General features: G+C 19.8%; 2 protein-coding genes across 7 annotated transcripts in view; both read left to right on the forward strand.

Annotated features, from left to right (window-relative positions):
- The window catches only part of LOC122719685, a 107,610-nt gene that overhangs the window by 56,890 nt on the left and 35,629 nt on the right, over positions 1–15,091 (forward strand). The window lies entirely within an intron of this gene.
- Positions 1–15,091, forward strand: part of LOC122719684 — a 312,904-nt gene that overhangs the window by 32,554 nt on the left and 265,259 nt on the right. The window lies entirely within an intron of this gene.

Genomic DNA, 15,091 nt, shown 5'->3' on the forward strand with positions numbered 1-15,091 from the left:
CGCGGTTTTTTGAGATGGGGATCTGAGAGATTAAAAACGTTTATAAAATTAAAAAAAAAAATCAGAACAAGTTTAATCTTTGAATTATTATGAAATACTTTGAACTATTGAACTAATTGAACTAATTGAATTATTCGGAGTAAAAGAACGTTATCAACCTTGAATTTTTCGAATGAATTAATAGAATTCTTAGAATTTCGCATTCAATGACGTACGTAAATTTTCATTAGTATATGGATTTTGTTTTTGATTATTTAAAATAAAAATTTGTTAACAATAGAATTTTGTAATAAATCAATTATATCATATAATAGTTTCAAATGAATAAAGCTAATATACATTTTTGCTATATTGATAATGTAACTAATATCTAATATTTAAATATTGATACAATTTGAGAAATGTGTTATTAAGTGTATTTTAACGCATTTTGTGGTACATATGAATTCTAATTTTGGATAATATTCTTTTTTAACTTTTTTTAAAACGAAGTAACATGAATAAATTTTGTTAGTGACCTGTGATAATTTTGTATTATTTTTTGAAGAAACTTATTGATAAATATGATTAATTTCTGTGATAGTATATTTTTGAATTAGCATTTATGATCTTTTAAATGCTTCTATATATTTCTGTATTTTTTGATGATTATTTGTTTATAGTAACATCAATATTTCCTTCAATGGCTCATTTGACTTGTATATATCAATCTATGAACGAAAACATTTTTTTTATATATTATATATATTTTGTCTTTTATTTTTTTTATTTAATTATAAATTTTTTATTGCGCAAATTATATTTTCTTTTGTTCTATTAAATTATTAAATTAATCTTTATTAATTTCTTGAAATATGTTATGATCTCTAATGATTATTTATATTTAAATCTCACCTTAAGATAGAATTTGTGTTTCATGATGTTTTTATTTTATATTTCTGAGTAATTATAATTTAGCAATAGATATTTTCATTAACTTTTTCATTGAAATCATTGTCTGTATATTGTTATATAATTTCATATAATTATCTTTACTTAATTTTACTTAATCTTTGATTAATTTTATCTCGAATATTTTTAATAATTAACAAAAATAATTATATATTATATATTAAGTAATAATATATTTTATATTCTTTTACTATATATATATATATAGATCAACTCTATAATAACTATTTGTAATAATTATTATAATTTTTATCTCACTTTAGGTATTAATTTGCTTTAAGAATATATAATACACAAATGAACTTTGAAAGATGTATATATATACTGCAGAAAATTCCATAATATCACAATGATAATAACTTTAATTTAGAAATTATAACTTGAATTTGTGACTTATGTAATCTAGTTAATCTAGATACTAATTCTTGTAAAAATAACGATTGAAATTTATTTTATCAGTTATCATATATTTATCAGTTTTATCATATATTTTATCAATTATTATTTATTTTATCATTATTATTTAAATCATATGACGTCGAATAAACCGTTTACATCATAAGACGCAATATTCAATACAACTTCATATATTGCAACAAAGAAAATGTTTAGAAAATCTTAAAAGCACGAATCATATTGATTTTAATGATATCAAAACTCGGGATATTTATATACTTCGGAACTCATTCATATAATGAAATTATACATGAAATATTTGAAACGTAATATCTTAATTATTGATCATTTTTAAATATCAATACAAAAACAAAAACATAAATAATAAAGATTGTAATATTTTTTAGAATATTTATCTAAAAAAATTTTGTAAAAAAAATTTATATTTCTTTCAATCATATGAATGATATAAAAATGATATATAAAAATCATCAATGAGTAAATGAAATTAATTAAGAAAGAAATATTATTACAAAAATTTTTTACTTTTAATAAAATTAAAAAAACAATTGGTATTGGTATATTGTTTTCCATATGTTCAATTATATTAAAAAGCAACCGAGTTTTTGAATTTGATTTCGGAAACCAATAAAATTCCAATGACCACGAAAGTGCTCAAATAATTCGCTGAATCAAAATGCATCAAATACATCATACAACAATTTTTGTAGATTATAGCAATGTTTTGATATTTACACATAAAATAATATTGAATTTAAAACTTTTAAAGGACATTCTTGCATAAGAGATATATAAGAAATATATCCAATATTTTCTTTTCTCTTTTTTTGAAAATGACTTTATAATTATAACTTTATAATAATTATATAATTTTTTTTTCATATATTTCTATCATAATGATAATTTTCCAGCTTTTCAATTAACAAATTCAATCAATTCATCGAGTTTAGCCATATTCGACTAGTTGCCAGTAAGTTCGTCGATTTAAAAATTCTAAAATAGTTTCAGTTATTTTATCATTTTAAATTATATGTATTATATGAAGTCCCACGAAGAAATATAATTATAAGTTATTTATATAGAATAGATCAAATTATAAAAATAAAAACTAGTAATTGAAAATTTCATATTTACAAATAAAATCAAATAATAATATTATAATATTGCTTATTAATGTAGTAACTGCACTTTCTTTATTAGCTTTATCAAAAATATTACTTCTATATCTGACTTAAAAATGAGTTATATAATTTTTCATTTTTATTTATTTTTTAATAACATTTTTTTATAATAATCAATAATAAGATCTTTAATGGATTGTAAATAAAATACTCTAGAGACATTAAGTCAATGTAAGTAGCTATCATAGTCGATACTAAATGATGATTATATAGAGAATATTATTGCAGTAATAACATTTAAATAAACAATATTATATTAGGTAATGTCTATATATATTATTTTCAATATATAGTACCAAAAATAATTTTTTTATCAATAATTTAAAAAAATAATAAATATTCGAAATAAAATTTTAGATTTTAAGAATCTTAGTCTTTTTATCCTTTATCATTTCTTCAAATTTCGTGTTGATCAATGATCAGAGTGTTTTAGAACTACAGCCGAAGATATTAGATAATCTAATTTGAAAGATAATCTAATATTTTAAATATTGTATTTCTAATTTTGAATTAATAACTAAATTTTGAATTAAAGATTATTAATATCATGTAACACGAATTTTCATATATACACTCATCATATACAATATCTGTTTAAAACTTATTTATCGGTACCCTTTATCTTAATGATGACACAATTCAGAGCATTTGGGAATTACTAGTCTATCTTCTACCCGCTTATGGTCTGGTTAACTTGTCAATAATCTCTCTTTGGCCTATTATTAGAGTCCTCTCTACTTCGGTTATACTCTACAATACTTATTGTCACTATTTTCTTTCCCTTTGACTTTCTTGGAAGGTTAGATACTTAGACAGAAACAGCCTGGTCATATTCGTATTTGAAGTTATAGTAATAAGAGCTGCTTTTGTCCTTTGTTTCAAACGCCCCATTACTTTAAATCATGTTTATTATTGAATTTAGTCACGTTTCTTCTAGAATCTCTTTTTCTCTTTCAAACTCTGTTATTTGTTCATTTTGCGTTATCAGTATAAGTTTCATTGTTTTTATCCTTAATTTCTTATATTTCTCGATGAAACAAAGGAAAATGTTATGCATCATCACTTAATATAAGCAAATATTACTATGAACGTTATTATATAATAGTGGAATTCTATCATTCAGTATTTTCCAAATCTATTATAGATAAAGAATACATTATATTTTTATAATTTCATAATAATGACATTGTGTGATTGGAATTGTACAAATATTTGTTTATATAGAAAAAGTTGCTATAAAAATTTGTTATATAGAAAAATATTTTAGCCTGTATATTAACTATACAGTTTTACCATTCATTAAATACGAAGAGATATGACTATGAAAAACACATATATTTTTTTAAAGAAATGTATTCATTTCAATGATATGCAAATGAACGTAGTTTAAAAACATAAAGTTATTATTTTTATCATATCATTGCTTGAAATCTCAATGTCACTTCTTTTCTCTAAACTCTCTGCACAGAATGTTACTGTTATGGATTTACTGTTACGGATTCTTAAATAATAAGACATTGCATTATACTTTCACTAAAACATCAGATATACAGGACACTTTAAATCAAATTGAGAGTAATAAATATAAAATGAAAAAAATATAAATTGAAATTTAGTTTATTTTATATTTTTTGTGTCTGAAAACAAAATTTTGATAAAAAAATTTTTAGTACGTTGATTGTTCTACCTAAAATTCTAAGCAAATTTAGTATTTAATTTGTTTTACTTTTTTTTTTTTTTTTTTTTTTTTACCTATCATTTCGTAGGATTGAAAAGGGAGTCTTGGATTCTTACTAGACATCCCTTAATCATTTGCGACTACGTTCAATAATGTATAACGTTACATGTGGCTCAATTTCGTGCTCAGTTATGTTATCGCTATCGTGAAATGGTAACACGATATTTTTGATAGTACTAAATTGCACGTTACTACGAACAGTATCCAACGTTGTTTTCTTAGCAAACTAAGTTAACTGCAGATATTTTGTATTGCTAAAATACTATTATAGAAATATAGACAAATTTATTATATTTGTTCGTAGACAATGTTTCAAATGTTTGGAATCGAATAATTAGTTGAATTAAATCTTGATTATTTAATGGATTTTTAGATGCGAGAATTCTTTCTTTTTATTTTCTGAGTAATTATTTTTTCATATACATGAATTTTAAATGTAATTATTAAATGTAATAATTAATAGATACTTTAATAAATTTTATAATTTAAAAATTTACAATATAAAATTTTAGTTGCAATTAATCGACAGTTGGTGGATCTTCTTAGATCTAGAAATCAATGTTCTTTTAATTATTTCTTTTCTTATTTTTATTTAAAACTAAAATTTCTGATATATATATCAGAAAAAAATTATATTATATATATATATATAAAATATAATTTTTTATAATATTATAATTTTATATAATAATTTTATAATTTTATATAATATGATTATTTTTCATATAATATTTCTCATTAAAAATAAATAATATCCGGTATATTTAATAATAATAATGATATTTAATAACCATATGAACCTTGAAATTTTTAATATATTATTTATTCGAAATTTTGTTCTATTAAGTTTTCTATTTTGTTTTTATAATAATTCTTATTATGATTATATTTTAGTTTTTAAAAAATTCAGTTTTTAAAAGAATTAAACTTTATTTTTTATAATATAATAATATATCAGTATAACATAATATAATAATATTTATTTTAAATCAAACAATGAAAAACCAATATTCCCAAAATTACGAGCATAATATATTTAGCCCGTCATCAAGCCGCGTTAAATTCCAATTATTATAAGTAACATCGATTAATTGGAAATCTCATTGGTCGAAAAGAAAAGAAAAATAGGCGAGTGATAAATATAAATCGAGAAGAAAAAAAACAATTGCAATGAAACACTTATAGGGATGAATTTTGATCTTTTCATTATATACAGTGTTATAGTATTATTAATATATTCATATAAATAATTTTTGGAGAATCGATTTTAAAAAAAATACAAAAGTTGCTATAAAAATTAAGATTCATTTATTAAGTATTAAAATTTTTTAGGTATATTGATTAAATTTGTATTATTATTGTATTAAGCGAGATAGAAATAAAATGAAATCGCTTTATTTTTATCATATTTTCTTTCCATTTTGCTTCATGCAAATTTTTAATGTGTATAATTTTAAAAATAAACTTCAATCTATTTATTTTTGCCTCTAGAATCGAGTTTCTAAAAATATCTTACGAATATATTAATATCCTTTATAATTTGAATCTTAATAATTCTAATCTAACAACTTGAAGAAGAATGTTTTAATAGAGAAACTAAAAGAGATGTTTCAATACAAGGATACGAGGATGATGGAGAGTTGTTAACTATTTGAAAACGAATTCTCCATTCTTTTATATATCCTTGTCTTCTTTTTCAAAGCGATAAGAAATTAGAAAGGGAACGCGGAAATTAGGATCAAAGAACGCACAAAGTTGTCTAGTGAGTGTAGTTTGATTTTGAATGAAACAGTAATGTATGTGAACATGAATTCGTAATGCATTCATAGGAAGAAGTGGTAGTCAATGCGTGCAAGGAGAAAGGGGAGACTTGAACTTTGATCTTGTTACAGATCGTATATTTATGCGAGTATTGTGTTTATTTTCTATAATATAAATCTTTTTTTTTTTTTTTTTAATATAAGTCACAAGCAGGATTATCATAAAAAATCTGACATTACTTTAGAAATAGAAATGGAAAAACTAATTGGGAAAGCATAGTACAATTGGAAAAATATAGTAAGACTAATCAGTTCAATAAGAGTAATATAAAGAATAAATTAACTGGAGGGATAGATTTCGTAATTAATTTTTCTTCCTGTACTATTTCCAAATCAGATTCTAAAAGATTCTAGAACAATGATTCTCAATCTGTGATTCATGAATCTCTGAGCTTTTATGAAGTTCTGACATGTAATTACATACAGAATTAATTATATATTATAAATAAATATTATTATAAATATTATTATAAATAATTAAATACATATTTATCAGATTCTTTGTTTATAATAAATTTCTTTTTTCTAACTATAACAGAATTTTAAATATATATCTATCTGTTATATTTGATGCACATTAAAAATTTTAATTTTAAATTAAATAGATAAAATTTTGCGATGACAAAAAATTATTTAAAGAGGATTCATAATAAATAAAAAATAAAAATCGTTGATCTAAAATCTTTTTTAACAATTTTGTTGTTAACTTTCTGTATATAATGCAATATCATATAAAAGTTATATATATTATGTTATATATATTTTTTCTTTAATTTTATTCTATTTCTTGTAATAAATATATCTTCACATAAATTTTCACATAATCTTTATATAATTATCACTTATCGAATATTAAAGAAAAAAAAATTGTAATGTATTATAAGCTCTTTCTCTCATAGATAAAAAATTGTGATTATAAAAATTAATTAAGATATTAATTAATTGGAGATATATTTAAGATATTTATTGAAGTATATATCGATTATTTTATTTAAAAAAAATCATTTATATTAAGTTAAATATATTTAACTTAATTAAATTGAATTGTAATAATATAAATTTCATTTGAGATATTTTTTTAAAATAATGAATTTTAGAAAGATAAAGATAGTATAGTTAAAAAATTATTAGGATACTATATATATACATATTAAAAGGAAAATTGGAAGACATTTGTTAAATTTCTTGATCTGAATATAATTTTTTTAAATAAATAAGTATATATATATATATATATATATATGTATTACAAATAAGATCCACAGAAATTATGTAATATTTTATTAAAGAAAAATTAAATTCATGAAAAAAATAAAAAATATTAGACTATTTTTTTATTTTAATAATAATAATATATCATAAATTATCACTAAAAATCAACTATGTCAATAAAATTAAAATATGTAAATTTTATATTATAATTAATAATAATCTTAAATAGTATTAATTAAATTAATTAAATAAATCTTTTCTTTTTAATTATTTTAATTATATAATAAAATTATATAAAATGTTTTGAATTATTAACTTTCTATTAACTTTTGTTTAGGATTTAACGAACAATTTTAAAAAAAATTCTATTTATATATGTATATATAAATAGAAATTCTATTTCTATATTATTTAATAAATTCTTCAAATTTCAACATTTTTCATATTTCAAATAAATGCATTTTACTATGAGTAAAATTTTAATTAATTTTAGAGAAATGCAAGTGATGTAAGATTCATTATCATTATCAATAAGTATCACATCGTTTTCGCAATATGTATATATTTGCTTTATATATATTTACTTATTATATACGTTATTATACTCTATAGATACACGTTATATAGATATTATAAATGTTTTTTTCACAATATATAAAGCACGAACTCTACATAGAATAATTGTTCATAAAAATAAAAGAGGAAAAAAGAAAGAGTGAGAGAAGGAGGAAAATCGTAAAAACATAATATTTATGCTATTGCACTTGTTCTCTTTCTAATAGAGAAAAATTTATATTAGAACAAGATTGAAAATCAGAATAAAAAATCTGCAAGTAAAGCAAAAAATCCGAATTTTTAGATCGATGTATAAATTTGTTAAGATTATTCAAAGATACGTATTGTAAAATATAGATAAAATATAAAATTCTTATTCATTAATTCCATTATTCATTAACTGGAATCAAGTTTAGAATCGAGAAAATAAAACTGAAACGGAATCAACTGATATAATTATACATTATATTCGAAATATTCTTTTATATTTTATATGAAATATTCTTTTCTTCTATTACCTTCATATATAATGACACATATTGAGATGTCATACATATTGAGATGTCTATTTTATTAATTAGATCAAAAAAATAGAACGATGATTCCATTTATCTATACATTTATCATATGTAAATAAGAAAATAATAGATATGAATGCTTTTTAGCTAGTGCCGATTTATTCTCCTTCTTCGTGGTCTTTTTTCATTTTAAGATTTTATTTTTTATTTCTTTATTATTTCTTATTTACTTATTCGAGATTAAATTTTCACGTGAATTTTTGAAAAAAGAGAAATTATTTTTTTTTTAATCACACTATAAACTTATTGTCAAAAAATTGCCATATATCATTATATATCATTTCAAAAGAAAGAATTTATCTAATTTTTATTTATGAAAATACATATTTTTTATAAAGCTCAATTATAATTATAAAAAAAAAAATTCAAAACTTTATGAAACAAAATGTTTCATTTTATTAGTTAAATAGATATCAAAATATTTGAGTGTGAAAAGTATTATATTGTACAAGTATTAGTATAGTTTTATCTAGTTATAGAGATTAAGTTTCCTATATAAATTATCTTATTTCATTTCATCTTTTTCTTTTTTTCTTTCTATGATATAATTCAATAACTCAACAATTTATCTATTCATTTCTTTAATTTAACATAAAATTGTTATTTGAACATGGAACATAAAACATAATACATCTACTTATTATTATTTCAAATTACAGAATGTATTTAAGTAATTTAAATTGTTCATAATATTAAAAAAATAAAAGTCTCTTTGAAATCCTCCTAACCACGTATTAAAATCGACTTTTCGCTCCAATTCATGTTTCATCCAGTTCACTGTTTATTACACGCATATGATTTTCAGAGATCACGCATCTTTGCATGCCTATGGGAAACAAGAAGTTAAAAAATTAAGTTATATAATAACTTAAATATCTATAATTAAGTATAATTCTTAAAATGTTGAAGCCTGATAATTTGCACTTTGCTTTGATTTTTTCATATTTTTTTTATTTTAACAATTTTAATCTTCATTTCTTCTTTCAAGAATTTGTTAATCGAATACTATATATAATATATATTATACAATAAATTACGAATTATATATTAATCTCTTAAACTATTAAATAGATTACTAATGTAAATTTATAATAAAAAATAAAATATTATATAAAATTAATGTGATATTAAAACAATATTATAATATTAATTTTAAATATAAATTTTATTTCATTAATATAATTTTTGAATAATTAAATAATAATGTTAATTATAATAATGATAATTAAATAAAAATTCAATTAAAAAAACATATATATTTTTATTTTTTTAAATTATTTTTTTAAATTATTTCGATTTTGCAGTCTTTATTATAATATAATAATTATATAATTAATATATGTATATTCCATAGTTATTTTTGATCTTAAATATATTTATTTATGCAATTGGACTAATAGTATAACATTTCAAATTTTGCGTTTAAAGTCATTTTAATAAAAGATCTTTAAAATAATCAGTATTTTAAAATAAATTATGAAAGTTTATGAAAAATTTCTTTCATATATTTTTTTTTTATTTTTTCGTTATATATTGATATATTAAATTTTCAATTAAAATTCAATTTTTAATTAAATATAAAAAATGTTTCTTGATTATGGTAAAAAAATTTTTTTTTATTAGATTTATCTTTGATGAATTTCCAAATATTTCTTAATTTTTAATATAGTTTATTAAATTTTTGTTATGATTAATATTATTTCAGTCTCGATATATATTAATTTTGAAAATCTGGAAATAATAATTAATAGAATTAGAAATCTGGAATTAAAATTAATAAAAAACTAAAAATTAGAAATCGCAAAGTAAAACGAGAATGAAATTTTAATTAGTAATCTTTTAATAATATTTATTGGTCAATAAATTTATTTAAATTTATTTAAATTTTTTTATTAAAAATAAAATTTATTAATAAAATTTATTAAGTCAATAATGGATAAAAGACTTTTATTTTCATGTTTGAATTTACATTTAATAAATTTACATTTTAAATAAAAAACTCATTCGATTTCTTTTTATAAAAATGAGAAACTTTGCATAAAAATACTTAAGAAAATTATATAAAAGATCTTTACAAAATATATATTTTAGATTTTAAATTTTGCATTTTATTTTATTAGATTTCTTTTTTCAATATAATTTTTAATATAATTCTATTATATAAAAATCTTTCTCTGATATGGATTTAATATATGTTTTAAATATACATATACATATTTACGTAGATAGAAGCAAAGATAATTATGTATATAAAATTATAATGTAATTTAAAAACGAATGAAAATTAAATAAAAAGAATAAATTTTCTTTTCTTTAATAAAAATTGTCTTTTAATTTGTAAATATTAGAATATAATTTAGTATCCTCGTAAATAGTTATGTTCTACATATTATTACTTTCTAAGACATGAAAGAAGTTTGTTATTTAAAATAATTAATTTCATTTAAGTTTAAATTATCAATCATATTTCTTTTTCTTAATTTGTCTCAAAAATTTGTTATTTAAAATAATTAATTTCATTTAAGTTTAAATCATCAATCATATTTCTTTTTCTCAATTTGTCTTATCGAATAACTTTAAAAATTTGAAATTTCATTTAAACGAAAAAGAAATTTAAAATTTTTTACTAGATATAAATAATATTTCATTTGTTATATGCATATCTTTGATTAAATGTCATAGAAAAAAAAAACAAAATTTGATTTTAAAATTTGATTCCTAAAATTATTTACAGTGTGTAGAAAAATAATAATACGAAAATAATCTAATAAAACAATGATCAAAAAATTTAATTGAATGAAAAAAAATTTAATTTTTATTATGTACAATTTATGTACAATTATATAAAATTTTTATTATACATATCTGTATAAATTTTTTCAATATTGCAAATTTTTTTACAACAGAGCAAAAATTTTCAAGATTTTTTACAATTTTTAACTTTTCAAATTTTTTTTTTTTATTTTAAATTTTAATATTTTAATTACGAACGGAGAAAGATACAATTTTCTAATTATATTTTAATTCATAAATTGTATAATAGTATTGTATATAATTGTATAATAAATTGTATAATATGTATAATTGTATATATTTAATTCATAATTGTATAAGATAGATATTAGAAATATAAATATTTTTCACGGTATTGTATTTTCAGACATAAGTTTTGATAAAGTTTGACGTTGATAAATTTCCTGTCGCAGTTACCTATGTATTTCATAAACATGAAGCAACACAAATCTAAACAGAGATTAATGCGATGGCTTGTGAGTTTGTCAAGTATCTTAAGTGGTAGAACATCATCACGATTCTCGCGTTAATTTAAGGTATTTTAGAAATAATGTGATATGCGTCTAATCGATCACGGATATATTTAACAAAGATATCATAATATGAAACAAATTTGACAATAAAGTTACGTTACATTTTTTTATGTCGAAAGACATAATTATTTTATTTTGTTAAATTAAACTTTATTATTGTCTTTTTTATATAATATAAAACTGATATATTGAATTTTAAATATTAGATTGTTGTACGAATGTTATTAAAAAATCTCTTGTTATCTCTACTTTTTAATCTTCTATGAATTTTCCTTTTTCTATTCAAGTGTCTTCTCATTCGTTTTTGTATTCTGTTTGTTGATTCCTTCACTTTTTCTATCCTATCATTCTTTTTCTAATGTAATTGCGAGAAGTAACAATCTTTTTTAAATTCAGGAAGAATTCTCATCGGCAGATTGCGATTTTATACAAAATAGAAAAAAATGTTATGTCTTGATTGTCATAGGCGTGTTTTGTATCTTTGGAAATGTGTTAAAAAAAATTCTTGCAAAATTGTCGTTGAATTTAAATTTCAAAGTCAAATTTTTTTATTATTAAATCATATTCTATTAGTCACTAGAATAAAAAATCTCAAAGAAACCATGTTTTGCAAAAGAAACCACGTTTACTTGAATAATGGTAAGAAAGTTTTATTGATATCTTAGTTTAATTTATTTCCTTAATAATTACATTTCAAATAAAATTAATTTTAATTGTTTTTTCATTATAATATTGGATATATTGAATATAATATCGGAATTATAAATAATTCATTATTAACGAATAATATAATATAAAAATCATATATAATTAATTGTTATTTTTGTAATGATGAAAGATATTTATCTCCTATTTTTTGTTCTAATCTACAGAATAGAATCATTTTGATAAATGTTGTGTATTAATGGTCATTATTATTTTTTAAATACTCAATCTTCTCAATTATTTTCTGTATTCTATTTAATTCTTTATTGTATAGTATGGTATGTCTTTTTAAGTTTTTATGTTCATTTATTATGAGCTTGTTAATAAATTTATCATTCATCATAGTAAGTGACACGTAATACATGTATTTTATATACGATGGTATATCGACATAATAAATTCTAACAGACGATTTCTGTTCGATAATTTGTAAATTTAGATTAAACGTTTTAAAGGTTTGGATCGATTAAAGATCTATTATATATACTTCACTTATGACTTCCAAAATTACTTGATCTAAATTCTTTTTAAATTTTTTTTTTGAGAAGTTAAAAATTGTGTATATATAATTGGAATTGAAGAAACATATTTGAAGAGCTAAAAATCATAAAGCTTTCCATGATTTAAAATACATATTACATATATATATATATATAAACATAGCAACAAAGAATTAGACAGAATATAGACGCTAAATTGAGAAGTAGAGAATAATAATGACCATATTGAAATAAGCACATAATTACGCAATATTCATTAAATTCTATTCTATATATTAAAACAAGAAATAGAAGTTGAATATCTTTCATTATTATAAAGATAATATTAAATACGATTATATATATGATTTTTATATGTTTTGTTAATATTAGAGTGTTTATAATTTCAACATTACGGTATGGAAAAATAATTGATATTACAAATGAATATTAACTGTATAATTCAAATTATAAACATTATGCAAATAAAATAAATATCAATAAATTTTTTTTATCATTTTCCAAGAGAATGGAACGATTCATGGTTTGTTTGATATTTATATTCATGATAAGTAAAATATGATATAATAATAAAAAATTTGATCTTAAAATTCAAGGTCAAAGGTAATTTTCAGAAATTTTTTTCAATATATTTTTTTCAATTTAAAAGTGCAGAATATGTTTAGGATAGTTAAAACACAATATTTCTTTCCATTCTATGCAAGTATAAAAATCTTGTTTTGCTTTTTTTCCCTTATGATCAATTCTCGTGATTTATTGTGATATATCTCGATATTTATTTCTTCACATAATTTTTAGATGATAATAATTATATTAATTTTGATATTTTTAATATTAGTTTTGGAAAATATTAGTTTCAGTACTTTAGTTTAAGTACTGAAGATAAAGTTTTCGAGAATAATTCTACTTCTTTAATATAAAAATATTATTAACTATCTAAATTAATCTTTATTTGAAGTGCAAAAAAATTTTTTTAGTATACAAAATAGTTCTTATAAAAACATATTTGAGTAACGAAATTTAAACTTTAATGAAAAAGCTTTATTTGTCAATGGATAATAAAAATTTTTTATAAAAAATTAATTATGACTTATAAAAATAATATTCTGCCGAAACATTTGATTAAGAAAAATAGCTTAATAATAAAACTTAATAAAATAATTAATAAAAATAATTAAATAAGTTTTAAATATTTATAATATCTCAAGATTTCGTAAGTGATTGCATAAATATATTGCATCTAACATTAAAAATAGCAAAAATTTCGATTATTTTGTAAAGTAAATTAATATTATTATATTAAATTAATAATATTAGATATTAAATTAATTTCTTTGTAATTTATTATATATCATATTATTATATGAAATAAGTGAAAAATATTTTGGATGCAAAAAATAGTTTTGGAAATAATGATCTCATATTTATTTAATATTTAATAAATTTAATTTATTCTATCTATTCTTGTAAATTTTATATTTCGTGAATTGGAATTTTCTTTAATATAAGACATTTTCAGAAGCGAATATTCACGAATAGAAATATGGATCAATTCATTGTGATCGATTTCACTTCGGGATTTTTTCCTATTCGACAGTTGGATGATGTGTTAAAGCACAATTTAATTAAAAGTCGAATTAGCAGAGCAAGTAACGACTATTTCGATTGACACACGCCGATACAACTTGACTGGTTAATAACGATGTCATCGATTCACTGTTTCGTTCGGTTTTTTCGTTTCTGTCCGATGTTCACGCTCTTGTCAGCTTTTTAGTTGACCTCTAATTAAAAGTATTTACCAGAATGTGTTAACATTCTCGGCCGCATGCATTTATTCTCACAGGATTAAATATAAAATCGCAATTTATTCGGAATCGAGCAGTTGAAGAATGATTAGTCTTCTATTTGCACGCGTTCAAACAAAGAATGTTCGAAGCTTGATCATTCTCAATGGATTGCATTGTAACCAGCCAAGCAAAATAAAGGACGTTTTTATCAAAAAAGAATGATATCTCTGCGTGTGGCTCATCGCGTTTGTTTTAATGCATCTTTATGCATAAATGTAAAATATAAGATAGAATTAATTTTGTCATTTATTTCATATAAAG

Source organism: Apis laboriosa, unplaced genomic scaffold (genome assembly GCF_014066325.1).
Source record: "Apis laboriosa isolate Shangri-la unplaced genomic scaffold, ASM1406632v1 scaffold93_cov139, whole genome shotgun sequence".
NCBI lineage: Eukaryota > Metazoa > Arthropoda > Insecta > Hymenoptera > Apidae > Apis > Apis laboriosa.